Genomic DNA, 15,809 nt, shown 5'->3' with positions numbered 1-15,809 from the left:
TGACGATATTGTGACGTCACAGGCCATGCCTCTGGTCTATTGAAGGTAGGAAAGATAGCCTATAACGGGGCCATGCCTCTGTAGAATATCGTGGACGAAAACCAAGTTGATTTTGAGTGTTGCTGTGCTCGCCATCCTGGCACAACGAATTGGGGGACCCCGCTCGGATTATAGTAGTAAGATATCGTCGTTGTCGGGTGGAAACCTTGTATGTCCAAAACGGTTTTGTTTGTATTTATCATTTTAAAAATGATTTGAACTAGTGAAAACAGCCGATCTGTTGTGCGCTAGTAGATCTGCTGTTTTTCACTACTTTTGTGCAACAACCTTGTGCGATGAAGCAGGGCTTTACTTTGCGAAAGAACGTATACACATTTGAAACTTGGAGATGCGAGGTTTCCACCCGACAGCGACGATATGCTCTTTACAGTGGGATTCATCCCCATTCACTTTGACAAACCGTGATTAAATTGATTAGTTGGGTGGTCAATAGTGTTCAATAATAATGGTTGAGAATGAACGATAAGAGTTTCCAATAAGCCTGTTTCAGAGAGGACCTGCAGTCAGTTAATGAAAAACAAAGACTCAATATAATGACCAGAACATCCCAGTCTCTGGAGCACATGTTGACAGTCCTTCACAGATATTGTCAAATCAGGCTGTCCCTCCAAAAAGAAAACAGGTAGGTATAGATACCGTATACAGTGGTGTAAAGTAACCAAGTACATTTACTTAAAGGAGGACTTCACCACTTTTCAACCTGTCTTCATATAATAGGTCCTCACTAATGTTCATGATAAAATATCAACATTTCTTTCTACTCAGTCCAAGTCTCCTAGGAGAGCTGTAGGAAGTTCAGAATCCATCGTCTTGTGACATCATCATTTTCCAAAAACAAAATGTAATCAATATTTTTGAAAAGAATATTTAGATTTTTATTATCGCGAGAACAATGGCTTCCACTTTAACTTTTCGGGAATAGAAAGCCTGCAGTTTCTATAAGCTGGATTGGCAATCGATGATGTCACAAGACCTGCCCACAGCCCTCCTCTGAGAAAAAGAAGAGAAAAAAAAGCTATTTTTGAGTGAGGACCAATTATATGAACATAGGTTGAAAAGTGGTGGAGTGCCCCTTTAAAGGAGCTATAGTCAACTTTTTCATTGTAGGGCCGACACTTTGTTTACATCCTAGTCTATAGACTAGAATGTAAACAAAGTGTCGGTCTGACAAAGGCCAAAATGATTATTTTATCATTATTTTACTCTTTTTGTGGTCATTTTTGAATAGAAACACATATGAAGCTTATTTTTTTATAAAATATTTTCGAAACATTATTTTTTTTAGCATCCGTTTTTCAAGAAAAAGTTGACTATAGCTCCTTAAGTACTGTAGTTAAGTACAATGTTGCCTCCATTTTATGCCCATATATGGAGATATGGAGATCCTTGTGATGCCAGGGGAACAAATCCCTTTTATTCCCATATATGGAGATCCCTGATGTCCACATCTCTGATGTCCACATCACTGTAGCGCGACCTTGCCCTTTAGGGCGAGGTCGCTTGACGCCCCTGAGGCGTCTTACTAGTAATATTCTAAAACATACATGAACCACTTTAGCCCTATTTTATACCTTGGCTATTTGAAAGTAGTCGATCTACAAGTTCACAAGTTGTGAGATTGTGGATCTGAAACTTTTACTCAAGTACATTTCGAATTCCGGTCTTTTACTTGTAACAGAGTATTTCTATGTTGCAGTATTGATACTTTTACTTGCGTAAAATATGTTAGTACTTTTTCCACTGCTGACTGTATATTCAGAAAATAAGTCTTTCTGCCTGTCTTTGAGTGAGATGACATTTTGGGTCTAAAAATGCCCCTATTACAGTACCAATATACCGACCGAAGCTATATTTACAGCATCACGGCGCGCCCATATGTGTCATTTATGACACTGATGGTAGCCTATGGCATTTTCTTGAGAGAGAAGTGTAGTTTTATTTTTGGCCTATCATGACATGCCCAAAATAGGGACACCGTGGGTTGAAAGTGATTTAAAGTGTTTATATTAATAAGCCCTCACACATCCATCCACTCCAAATGGAGCCGTGGTGCAGCCGTATCAACATAACATCTTCCCCGCGGCGCGAGGAGAGGTGTTTTTGCCCCAATTAACCCACTTAGGCCTAGGACTATTGACTGCTTTAACTATTGAAAAATATCAGATATACAAGCTCACAGCGTGGCACCGAGTGCCGCGCTGCGAGCTTGTAGATCTGCTATTTTTGCAAAATCGTGAAAATGTGTGCTATGTGTGATATTTTTCAAAGCAAACTTTTGTTAACTCAAATCTCTGCTTCTGGGGGGTCCCTGGAACAACATATTTTGAGATGGGGGTCTGCGGCCAAATAAATGTAATTTTGGAGGTCCTTGACATGAAAAAGTTTGAGAACCACTGATTTAGAGGAAGGATGTAGAAGTCGGGTCAAAGATCGGGTCAAAGATATACAAAGACTTGCACACATTTTCAAGATAAAAAAAAAGTAGATCTACAAGCTCACAGCGCTGTGAGCTTGTATATCTGCTATTTTTCAATAGTTAAAGCATACAATAATGGTTAAAGTGGTTAAAATATAACATGACTCGGGCACGTTCCAGGTCTTTGATGGTTAACCCACTTAGACTGTATCCGGGGCAGAGATTAAAACGATAGGCTACCTTTCATTCTCTGCCAGCAGTCACAGACTCATTTGTCTTCGGGACACAATCTACTCCCGCGTCTTTTTTTATTTTTTTTATTCAAGGGTAAAAGAACAAAGTGCTTTCCGGGTGGTTTACCAACAATGCATGTCAGTAGATAATGAGTACAAGGGGACATGTGGGCAGAAGCTCCTCAAGGGGCGACGTACGCCGCGCACGGCTGAAATCCTCTTGAAGCCTACAGAAGTGTATTAATGCTTCATTGTGTACACGGAACAGACTGTATATCCCCAAGCAGTGCTTCTCAAACTTTTTACATTTCAAAGACCCCATTAGGCCACAGGCCCCCCATTCGATAACATTGTGTTGTTTAATTTTAGCGGAAGCCAATCTAGGCTGGAAAACCCTCAGTGTTAATTAAACTCTGTGAGTAATGCACCAATATTTGGACCTATATTTGGTCTCGTAAGGGTCCATATACTGGGGACCCCACGGAAAAGGACCCCTGGGGGTCCCCAGACCCCACTTTGAGAGTCACTGTCCTAAAGTTCCGTATATTTTTTTCATGAACTGAAAAAATATGTCGGCATTAACAAAAAACAACTTCATTACACAAGTCGATTCCCACCAGAGAAAGTCGAAAGTCGAACTTTCTATTGTGAAAATAGCAGATCTATATGCTCACAACGCCTGGCGATGCGAGGCGTTGTGAGCATGTAGATCGGCTATTTTCACAATTTCTGCCTCTATATATTTGACAATTTGGACAATGTTTAATTTGCCATTTTAGAGGTATTAAAAAGTCCTTAAATTGGCACTTTAGAAATGTGTAGATACCTCTATACACTTAAACTTTATATTGGTTTGTTTACTGTTGAGTGAGAAAACAATGTTTCACATTAAGTTAATCATCTGGGGACCCCCCAAAATAATTGGGGGGTCGTGTGTGATGTGATGACGTCATCAAACGATAAAGTCGACTTCAACTCAACTTTTTACTGAGTCGAGTCGACTTGGAAAAATCACAAGTCGTTAATGCCCAGTGTCATTATGAAGATTCTCACAGAAAGTGAATATTACGCTGCAATAAGCCATGTCATTTCTTTCGAAGGGAGGTTGATTCCTTCAAGCATAAATCTGCATGAATGGTTTTGTGCGAAACATTGTGCAAATGAAAAAGTTAAACATATTGAAATATGTACTTTTACTTTAGTTCTTAAAGTAAATTGTGTAGTATAAAGTTCATTTATTAAAAAAAAATAAAAAACATAAAAAGCTGAAATATTATGGAGATACACGGTTTATGACCAACAGGAATGGTAATGAAGGAAAATATGATTTTGTGAAGTAATTAAAGGCTTTTGTGGGCACTCTAAGTAAGAAAAGAGAAGCAGCTTAGCACTAAACCGGATCTTGTTACGGACGCTAATTCTGCCCAGCATTATTATGGAGAGCCAGAACCCAGGACGTGAGATACCATACAGTACAGTAGATTAGGCATTCTCCTGCACTTCACAAAAGTATACAGGTCCATTCAGACAAGTTCAAATAACCAGCGGTAGACTGTAACAAAGTACATACACTCTAGTATCTGTAGCCTATTCTTTACTTGAGTATACTGAAGCAATAAGCCACAAGAGGCCTCTGGTTACCTGGTATTTTATAACGGCTGAGGGGCGTGGTGAGACACGAGGCAAAGCCCAGTAGCTCCAACCATCTCAGCCGGTATAAAATACAGGTACCAGAGGCCTTGCGTGGCTTATTGCTATTCTAAAATGGTTACAATATGGCAACACGAAAAAAGACAAGTCACGGTACGTACCAATTAAAACCGTTCTATTTCACTACAAGGTCTGCAAGAAAGTAGTTCCCAGCTACAAGAAAGTAGTTCCTGGCCGAAGAATGGGGAATAGGGGGCGCTTGCTGTTTTTACAAGCCCCGCCCCGGAGTCACTCAGTTACCGTCCTACAGTATGTGCGCGGGCGGTGCTTGGAATCCCCGCACGGCAGGATTTGAGGGAAAATCAAGCGCTCCCTTCTCTAGTTCAGCTTCACAACACTGTGGAAAGAAATAACGCACCTGGGTTTGATATAAACTGATTCAGGTGTGGATTACCGTGTGATTTAGACACTGGTCTATTCAGAAACCAGCCAATCAGAATCAAGTATTGGAACTAACCGTTTTAGAATGTATATATTTGAAAGGTGCTAACCGCTCCTACATCTGGCTTTGTCTGTCTGTATGTCTGCCCCATCCCACTTTGGCCACGCTTAACGTAATTAACTCATAAATAGCATCACTCACTTCGCTTTTTTTTTGTTGATAATTATGACTCTTAAATGGTGCATTTATATAGTGCTTTGATCCAAGGTGCTTTACAGAGATTGTTCATTACATTCACCCATTCACACACACACCGATGGCGGAGGAAACCATGCAAGGCACAAACCTGCTCATCGGGAGAACCTAGGGGTTCAGAGTCTTCGATACCAACTCTGGGGGAGCCCGGGATCGAACTGCATGGGAACCCCCTGTGTGCCTTTATTGACAGTAGACTGACAGTAGACTGGGGAGAGAGATGGGGAGTGACACACAGCAAAGGTCGTCGGGGATCGGGGTTTGAACCCACGACACGCTGTCAGGCATCAGAGCCTATGTGGTATGCACCTGGACCACTAGGCCAGCGGGCGCCCCAACTCAAGCACACATTTGACAGGGTATCTTGTAGTTGAGTCATGTTTGACCAGGAGTATTTCCGACTAGCACTGCGGTTGTCTCATCCATGGCTGAAAATAACACTCTGGATTTTACAGTGCATAGTCTTGGGATTAAGCATGACTGACAGGAAACCTCTTTTCAGACATTCCTCTCGCGGGAACTAATTAATGCCTGAGAGGAACAGTAAATTCCTTCATTTAGCCGGGAGTATTCATTCGATTCAATTCAATTCAAGACTTAACCCACCTCCACCGGGGAACGCATTATGGCGCATTATTACTTTAAACGTTATTTTATGCTTTGACTATTGAAAAATAGCAGATCTACAAGCTCACAGCACGGCTGCGAACTTGTAGATCTGCTATTTTTGAAAAATCACCAAAAGATCTTCTAAATCCTTCCTATAAATCAGTGATTCTAAAACTGTCAAGGACCCCCAAAATGATATATATTCGGCCACGGACCCTAATCTCAAAATATTTAGTTCCAGGGACCCCCCAAGAAGCAAAAAATTTGAGTTACAAATGTTCGCGTAGATATACAAATTTTCACGACTTTTCAAAAATAGCAGATCTACAAGCTTGCAGCGCGGCACTCGGTGCCGCGCTGTGAGCTTGTAGATCTGCTATTTTTCAATAGCTAAAGTATGAAATAATTCCCGGTCTTAAGGACTTAACAGTGGGGGTCACTCATCCTGAAAATGTCAAGCTGTGCCCGATAGTGTGTTCCGTCTTTCTGTTTCCTCCCGCGCCCAGTGAATCAATCAATTCCCTCTCAAATTGTTGTCTGGGACCTTGGGGGTCAGCTCCACCAGCACAGTCATGAATGAGCGATCGACGCATAGTTGCTGTAACAAAATGAGGGCCCGGTAAATATTAGTGACCTTCATCACGCAGGCCTCAAGACAAGGCCGGGTCTCAAAGTGTGGTCCGGGAGCCTGATTATGGATCCCAGTGGAGAAGATGGATGGAAACGGTATATAGCGCTCGTTTTCACCAGCGTCGGCAGATTAGCATTTCACCAGGTTAGCATTCACCAGCGTTAGTTTTACTGAGGTTAAGGTTAGGGTTAGAGTTAGGGTTAGGGTTAAGGTTAAGGTTAGAGTTAGGGTTAAGGTTAAGGATAGGTTTAGGTTTAGGTTTTGGTGCACCTCTGCCGCGGTCCAAGTGACTACAATGGAGCGCTCCCTACATCCGGTTCAGCCAATCACAAGCTTCAAAAATGAGTCCGGGGCGTGGTCATAAATCTTTCCCAGTGGGATTTGAACTATCCCTTTAACCACAAAATAAATACAAAATAAAATAGCAGATCTACAAGCTCATGTGATGTGTTGTGACATATCAGCATGCACAAAATAGGGACTTCAGGTTGAAGATCTTTTCAAAAGGGGATTATGGAGCTTAATAGAGAGGCCTATCAATTTGAGGGCCTATCAAGAGTGATTCTCAACCTTGTTTTACCAAATTATTTGGGGGCCACTTACACCACTGGTTGAGAACCACTTCACTATAAGAAGGACACGATGTCAGAGGCACAGAGGGGACAGCAATAAACCCATAGATGGACCACATCATGATGTGCCTTCAGGCAAACCAAGAACTACAACCAGATCAATACTGTTCACTAGGCCACTAGGGCATGCTTACCCACCACCACCACAGTATCTGTTACATTGAATCAGGCTGACTTCACCACTCAAGTAATAGTTCACCCTAAGAAATGACTTTATTTCGTCTACTCAAGTTACTCAACCGTTCGTTTAGCTGTTGATACAATTACAATGTTAATCCAGAGCGATTTACAATAAGCAAGGACAGCACAAGGTGCGTTTTGATAGTCCCTGCCTGTACCTGAACGGGTGCCGCTCTCCATTCCGACATGCTGCCATTCAGACTTCTTATTGTCTGAGTGGCGACACTTCCATGGAGGTTAGGGTTAGGCCCGTTAGGGTTATTGTCGGAATGGCAGCATGTCGGAATGGGGGGATGCAGGCTACATGAACATACCAACAACTAATAACTCACACAAACAATTAAGAAACAAAATAAATCTGAGAGTGCATGAGAGGGTTAGATTTACGACTGTAAAAAATAAAAGGGTGGACCACTACAATTCTCAGAATTACACCGAGAATGTTGTGGATGTTCAAACAGCATTCTTCAAAGCATCGTCGTATTCATAACTCGGCTGAAAAGCGAGTGCTTCTGTTTTGCGAGGTTTTCTCTCTCAGTGTGTGTACATGAATTAGCACTGGTCCACTTGGCCCTGGCCCGCGGGGCTGCTGCCATTCAGACGAGGACATTCATTTGGAGTCTGCAATTTGTAAGAAGAGCCGAGGCTCAGCCAGGAAAGGAAAGTGTTTTCTTTTGTTTTGCCGCATCGTTTTGCTCATGAGAGCAAACCGTTCATTATTTCCTTTCCATCCCCGCGCGCTCGCACACCATATGCCATGTAAAAAGGGAGAAGGTTTATTGGCAAGCCGCAGACCGAGCTATATAAGTTTACCTCTATCGATGGTCGTACACGCTTGCCATTGGGAAATCAGAGTCGGATTGTTGATTTGCTCCAGGTAATTTATTGACGGAAGGAAAGGCGGAGGGACGACTCGAGGGCAGAGAGAGAGAGTCATACGGTCCATACCTGCATTCTCAGGCACATGCACACATAGACATCAAAGGGGGCTTGAGCCTCTGCCCTTTTATCCGTCTGTAAAAACGTGTCCTCTCCAGACCATGAATGCAGTTTTATGGTGAAAGAAATGCAAATGCCCCCCTTTCCATGCCATAGGCCTACCTGAAGGCAGCAAGAGAATTGCCTTGTCCAAACTCTCCTGAACTTGAATGCGGCATCTTATGTTGAAAGAATAAGAATTGCCCTCTCTGTGTAGAAATCCATGCTTAGTTCAGTGTGGTATCAAGCACCGAAAATAGCCGACCTCCAAGCTCATCTTAGAGGTCGGCTATTTTCGGTATTTTCACCAAAAGTGCCCTTTTAGAAATGTCAGCCCTTGCCTCTCTAACATTCTCTGCACGTCCCTGTGCATTCACATTCTGGGTGCCATTTGCATTTTGATTTACTAAGGAAGATCGCAATAACGCCCGAGCAAAACATGATGAAACTTTGATGATCCTTTTGGGCTGAAGAAGCACAGACAAGAGACGCAAGTCAAGTTAATCCATTAAGTGAATCCATATATCGAGTCAGACACGAGACCATTTCAGTTCAAGTTTAGATCATTTGAGCGAAAGAACCCTCCGAGCTGCTGATGAATTCTAAAAGTATTGAAAGAAAACGAGCGCCCTTCTCGCCTTCGCTCTACCCTGGAGCAAGGCACTTAAATGGTAAATGGCGCATTTATACATCGCCCGTATCCAAAGCACTTTACAGCGTGTATCACACACATTCACCCAGCGATGGTGGAGGAAAGGCTGTGCATGTTCTAGGCCCTGGGTAGAAGGATTCACTCACATGTTATGCTTTAACTATTGAAAAATAGCAGATACACAAGCTCACTGCACGGCACCGAGTGCTGCGCTGCAAGCTTGTAGTTCTGCTATTTTTTTTATATATATTTCAAATCCTTCTAAGGGGTTTTTGAAAATCCTATATGTTTCTATGTCAGTGGTGCTCAGAAGGACCCCAAACATTATATGTATTTGGCCACGGACCCCCATCTCAAAATATTTAGTTCCAGGGACCCCCCAGAAGCAAAATTTTAGTTACAAATGTTCGCTTAAAAATACATATATGTATTTTAATTTTTATGTAATACGTGTATTTTTCAAAGATTTTCACACATTTTCACAACTTTTCAAAAATAGCAGATCTACAAGCTCGCAGCTCGGCACTTGGTGCGTGCTATGAGCTTGCATATCTGCAATTTTTCAATAGCTAATAAAATAATTAAGGCCCCCTCCACCTTGGGCCCTAGTAACCTTTCATGTGAAGGACCCCAACAATTATATGTATTTGGCCACGGATCCCCCATCTCAAAACATTTAGTTCCAGGGACCCCCCAGAAGCAAAATTTTTGTTACAAATGTTCACTTAAAAAAATACATATAATATATGTATTTTTATTTTTATGTAATACATGTATTTTTCAAAGATTTGCACACATTTTCAAAACTTTCCAAAAACAGCAGATCCACAAGCTCGCAGCGCGGCACTCGGTGCGTGCTATGAGCTTGTATATCTGCTATTTTTCAATAGCTAATAAAAATATCGAACCTCGGTTCTAAGTGAAGCAGTGAATTTGGATTCTATGTGTTCTACACTCTAAAAACTGCTGGGTCAAAAACAACTCAACTTGAGTTATTTTTGATCCAACTCACGGGTCAAATAGGGACCAATGCCAGGTTTGGTTATTTTAACGCAAGAAATTTGGTTATGAATGTTGACCCATAATTTGGGTCAAATAAATAACCAAATTATTTGTTTAAAATGACCCACGATTGTAGTCAATATGACCCAGGTTTTGGGTTGAGTGGGCTAAATGAATACAACCTACATGTGCATAGTCTGGAGAATGACAATGACGATATTATCTGACATTAACATAAAATCAGAACTGTTTCAGGGTTTCTTCTCAGATGATTTATTCAAAGTTTAGTAAAATCAACATAAAAGTGCATAATTAAATATATATGCAACGATGTTGATAATACTCTAATCAGAATAGTTTAGAGAAGATAAACAAAATAATCTCAAAATTACCATGAGTTCTTCTCTTTCAGGCCAGATGGGGGAGGGAGCTCAACCCTAAGCTAGCAGCCAAGCACTTACGGTTAGGGTTTAGGCTCAAATAGTGACAAATCAAATTCAGACATTATGACAGTCAGCTTGCCAAGACAGACACATGGATATGCCATATTTAGCATTTTTAGCTCCCAACAGCTTAGAAAATGTCTCTGGAAATCTAGACAAATGCTTTTCCCAGCATGCTTTGCAAACAGGTTCATGGTGCCTGTCCCCTGATTGGCCCAAAGCTAGACCACTGACCCAAGTATATGAGTTACCACTAACCCCAAAATGGGTCACCCCCAGATAAATATTACCTAACTCGAACAACCCTGGAATTGGGTCAAAATAATATCCCAATAACTCAAGGAAGGGTTGTGGCTCTGAGAAATGACCCCGAAATTTGACCTAACACAAATGACCCATGATTTGGGTCAATAAATGACCCATGAGTTTTTAGTGTGTAGAGCTATGAAATCTGTGTTCTAGATCTATACATTCTGTGTTCTAGATCTATACTTTCTATGTGCTTTAGTTCTATATTTATGTGTTCTGAATGAATGAATGATTTTGTCTGGAGAGCCAAATTGTCATGTGAAGCTTGACCAATCCTCAATTCTTCATTCTGGACTGGACATGCACGGGACACGGGACAGACAAAGCTATACCTTGGAAAAAATTAAGGCCCCTCCACCTTGGGCCCTAGTAACTCAGTCCCACTCCCCCCTCCCCGCCTTGTAACGGCCCTCCTCCAACCTGCTCATCATGGGGTTCAGTGTTTCTGCTCAAGGACACTTCGGCGGTAACCAAGGGTTACCCGGTGACTTAGCCAGAATCCTTCCGTTTCCCAATTAAGCGGCCACTCTCCCTCGTGAGCCTGCAACGCCACTCAACCACTTCACCATTTAACCCATTTAGGCCTAGAATTACTGAACGCTTTAACCAGTGAAAAATAGCAGATATGCAAGCTCACAGTGCGGTGCGAGCTTGTAGATCTGCTATTTTTGAAAAAGTCGTGAAAATGTGTGCAAATCTTTTGAATATATGTATTTTCAAAGCGAACGTTTGTAACTCAAATTCTGCTTCTGGGTGGTCCCTGGAACTAAATGTTTTGAGATGGGGGCCCGTGGCCAAATACATATCATTTTGGGGGTCCTTCACATGAAAAAGTTTGAGAACCACTGACATACAGTAGTAGTCTCTCAAGAACTGACTAATTGAGCTCCAGTTAAGTGAAAAGGACCTTTTCTTTGACGATGGCTAAGCCAGATTGCTGACATAGAAACATAGGTTTTTCAAAAAACCTTAGAAGTATTCAAAAGACACTTCGGGTCAAAATTCTAATTTTCTCGATTAAAAAAAAAAAATAGCAGATCTACAAGCTTGCAGCGTGGCACTCAGTGCCGCGCTGTGAGCTTGTATATCTGCTATTTCTCAATAGTTAAAGCATAAAATAATGATACACAATATAGTGTACCCGTTCTGAATGGGTTTTAAGGCCAATTTCAAAAATAGCGAAAATTGCCAAGGCTGTATAGCTCACAATGACATGCCCAAAACAAGGTCACCAGTTTGAGAGCAGTGGAGTGTCCATAGTGGCACAACCCATCAGGCTGTAGCAAACCTTTGCCTGGATTCTCAGTTGAAAGAAAGTGCATTTATTCTTCATGACCATGGTGGACCTGACTCAATTATTCTCATGGTGTACATCTACTTTAAGTACAATACTTAAGCAAAATTTTGAGGTATTTGTACTTTACTTGAGCATTTCCAATACCTTTACTTTTACTCCACTACATCTCAGATCCAAATATTGTACTTTTACTCTACTACATTTATTTGAAAACTTTAGTTGCTGTTTGTAGATTTGAAATAATATCACAAAACATGCATTAACCACTTCAGCCCTATAGAGACTTATAGGCTATTTGATTGATCGACGTGTCGCATCGCGTTGTGAGCTTGTATAGATCTGCTATTTTCAATTCATTTTATACATTTTGAAAACACGAAATGGAAGATCTTTGCTTCATGAGTACTTTTACTTTTGGTATTTTGATGCCAATACTTTTGGACTTTTACTCAAACAAATTCTGACTACTTGTAGAGTATTTCTGCATTGCAGTATTGATACTTTTACGTAAGCAACAGAAATGAGTACCTTTTCCACCACTGTGACTCACTTATTCTCTCCCTGTTTCTGTGTGACTCACTTATTCTCTCCCTCTGTTTCTGTCTGTTTCTTTATCTCTCTCTGTGTGTGTGTGTGTGTGTGTGTGTGTGTGTGTGTGTGTGTGTGTGTGTGTGTGTGTGTGTGTGTGTGTGTGTGTGTGTGTGTGTGTGTCTCTCTCTCTCTCTCTCTCTCTCTCTCTCTCTCTCTCTCTCTAAGTACCTAACTAGCTTTCTTTGTGTCAGAAATTATTGGCTGGCATAGATGGGCCTTTCAAGCACAGAGGAAGTGCCACAGTGAGTGGCATTAATTGAGGCTGTCATTACTAGCAAAGGGCGAGGGGGGGGGGGGGGGGGGGGGGGGGGGGGGATGTGGCAGGCGGAGGGCAGTGGTCTGAATCTCAGGGAGGTCCACTGTCTCAGACTTTGAAAAGGCCTGCTCCAAGAACCTGATGCGCTCGGGACCGAGTGGAGTGATGTAACCACATATCTGGTCTACTGAAATGCGGCATAGGCCACATCAGTGAGCTATCGGCATTCTTTTAGATCTATAACGGGCAGTGGTGGAAGAAGTAGAAATATAATAAGTAAAAACGCGCAAAGTAGCCTACAAAAGTATCGGCAGTACCAAAGTAAATACCAAAGTTAAAGTGGGCCTACTCCTTTTTCAAAGATAGCAGTGCGGCGCGTTGTGAGCTGGAGTAGTTCCCACTACTCCAGCGACGGTTCAGATATCGTCGTTGTCGGGTGAAAACCTTGTATGTCCAAAACCGTTAGTTTAAAAAAAATATTAACAGCCGATCTACAGCCGATTAACAGCCGATCTACAGCCGATTAACAGCCGATCTACAAGCACACAACGCCTCGCGGTGCGAGGCGTTGTGTGCTTGTAGATCGGCTGTTTTCACTACTTTTGTGCAACGGCCTTGTATGATTTGCGAAAGAACGTAGACATTTTGAGATGCGGGTTTTCCACCCGACAATGGCGATATACTAGTGTTGTTGCTGCTCTTATACCACCATTATTACTGGGGTTGGTGGGGGCCAGACAGTAGCCCCCCGCGGGCCGCAAATGGCCCGCGGGCCGCCTATTGGGGAACCCTGAAGTTGGGCGTTCATTTACGAAAGAAACACAAATTAGAACATGGACATAAGAGGTTTCTTCCCGACAGCAACGAGACGTACTCAGTGACTTCCCACCACCGCACGTCACATCAGTGAGGCGGGCACATTCTTTTAGATCTAATGGGGAAGGCGAGCGTCTGCGGCCACATTATTGCTTCAACAAGACAGGGATAAAAGACGTCTCAAGTGTTCACGGGAACCAGAAAGTGGTCAGCACATCCCGGCATTTGTCATTCTACTCCCAAATGAGACATTTGAGAGAGGTATCAATTTGGACGTCTCTCTCAGACATCTCCGCAGCAATCACAAAGAGAGACTCTCATTAGTCGCTCAAAGGAGGCCCGTTAATATTTATCGGAGTAGTGCTCTGCTTTGAAGCTATCTGACAAAAGGCGGGCGAGATTTGATATCTCACGACAGCTACGTTGGCGTGTGCGCACCAAAGGTAAGAGATAACGTATGTGAAATTGATATATTATTTGACCGTGGACCCCCATCTGAAAATGCTTTGTGCCAGCGACCGCCATACGAGAAGTTGTGTGTAAAAAACAAACAAAAAAACAAAACACAATTATTCAAACATTTTCACAATCTTTTAAGATTTTACAAAACTACACCAATGTCGCACCACAATTGATTGAATGATTGAAGATTTTGTTTAAGTGGACAAGTTAGCTGTCCAGCCACCATGTAACAAACGTGCAACTGCCATACACGAAGCATCGCGTTTGTTCATGTAGGGCTCGGAAGTCGCACGCGCTCAGCTGTCAGTCTGCTGATTGCTTTCAATTATCAGCCGCTCTTTCCTACACACCAATCACACTTGCATTCCCTTAACAAGGCGGTCGGGGGTCCGTTTAAATACGGCTTCCTCCTACACTGGATCTCTGCATTTCCATTGGTGCCACAGTGTGTGGCAGCACTGCTGCTGCTGGCAAACATGCCTCCACCACCCCAGCCTTCGCCTTATAGTTCACAGTCTTGAATTACTCAACCGTTTAAATAGCATGTTGCTTGGGAAAAATTAGGGAACATCTTAAAGAGCGGAGCCATTAACGGCAAGTTTAACTGTATTCCATTTGTTGCAATGAGAGGTGAAATCTACTTTGAGTCTTCCTGACTGAATTGAATAAAAGTACAGATATCTTACAGATATTTCACTCCAGTAAAAGTTAAAGTAATCCATCACTTGGGTCAAAGTTTTGTAGTTTTTACAGTATAAAGACACTTTAATTGTAAAAAAGAAACAAAACTGCCAGAAATGTTGTCTACTTCTACTACTTCTGTACTACTTTCAGAATGATGTAGCTTTAGTTCAGCGAACTTTTAATCTTAAAAATGTTTTTAACCAAAGCTTTAGTGCCACATCAACATACTGTAATAAAATAGCACAACAGATGAGTTGTGAGTGCATGTACGTCAGACCGTCCATCCATTTGTAGTTACTGTATTTCTGAGTTTTGAGAGGAATGTTGTCCATTATATTCAAAGAAAGAATTCTCCATCTATAGCCATGCTCGTATGTTTTAGTTTTGAATGGATTTTGTCCACATTCCACCTTCATCTATTTCAAAGGTTTTACACAGTGTTTCTTTTGTCCTAAATAGCGTCCTACCTGAAAGATGGAGCTCTCAACTAATGGTTCATGAAACACACCATAAGAGCCTGTGCCCTTATCAGCTGAATGCTCAGACATAATGCAAAAACCTTTCACCCTAACCCACAGGACTGCCACAGACATTATCCAACCAAACATCAAAATGCACGAATGCAGTGTGAAGCAGGCCCTAATAATGGACATCATACTGTATGTCCATTGTTGTTTCCTATAGCATTGATTCTGAAAGAGGGGTAAATATTATACATTTTAATTTGACCATAATTTTGTAAATTTACAAAACGCCTGTCATGACAATCAAAAAAATATATTTACACTATAGCGATTGAAAACAAAGTGTTGTAAAGGTTTACTAAGATAATAAAATCAAGTGTAAAGTTTGCCAAAACCTCATAGAGATAACCTGACTTGCGCCAGATGATAGCAGCAGTGCGTATACCGCTCTGCTTACTATCCATCTGGGATTGCTCCGGCAGACTCGATGTAAGGGGCGGGCCATTTTTTGAAATTATTTAGCAGGTGATTGGATGGGGCCGTCTGTCTATCACAGTCTGGGAGTGCCAACTCCAACCACTCATATTGGCCTGTCTGCGTGACGTTCCACCCAGAATCCGCCTCCTGGGTTTCCACGTGGTCTGCAATCAGACTCTATTGGCTCAGAGCCGCTCAGAGCCCGCCCGTAGCTGCCGCTGATTGGTCCGGCCCGGGGCTTTACGAGCGTTATCAACTCTCACCGAGAGA

This window comes from Nannobrachium achirus (genome assembly GCF_963921795.1).
Source record: "Nannobrachium achirus genome assembly, chromosome: 5".
NCBI lineage: Eukaryota > Metazoa > Chordata > Actinopteri > Myctophiformes > Myctophidae > Nannobrachium > Nannobrachium achirus.
This window is presented reverse-complemented; position numbering follows the sequence as displayed.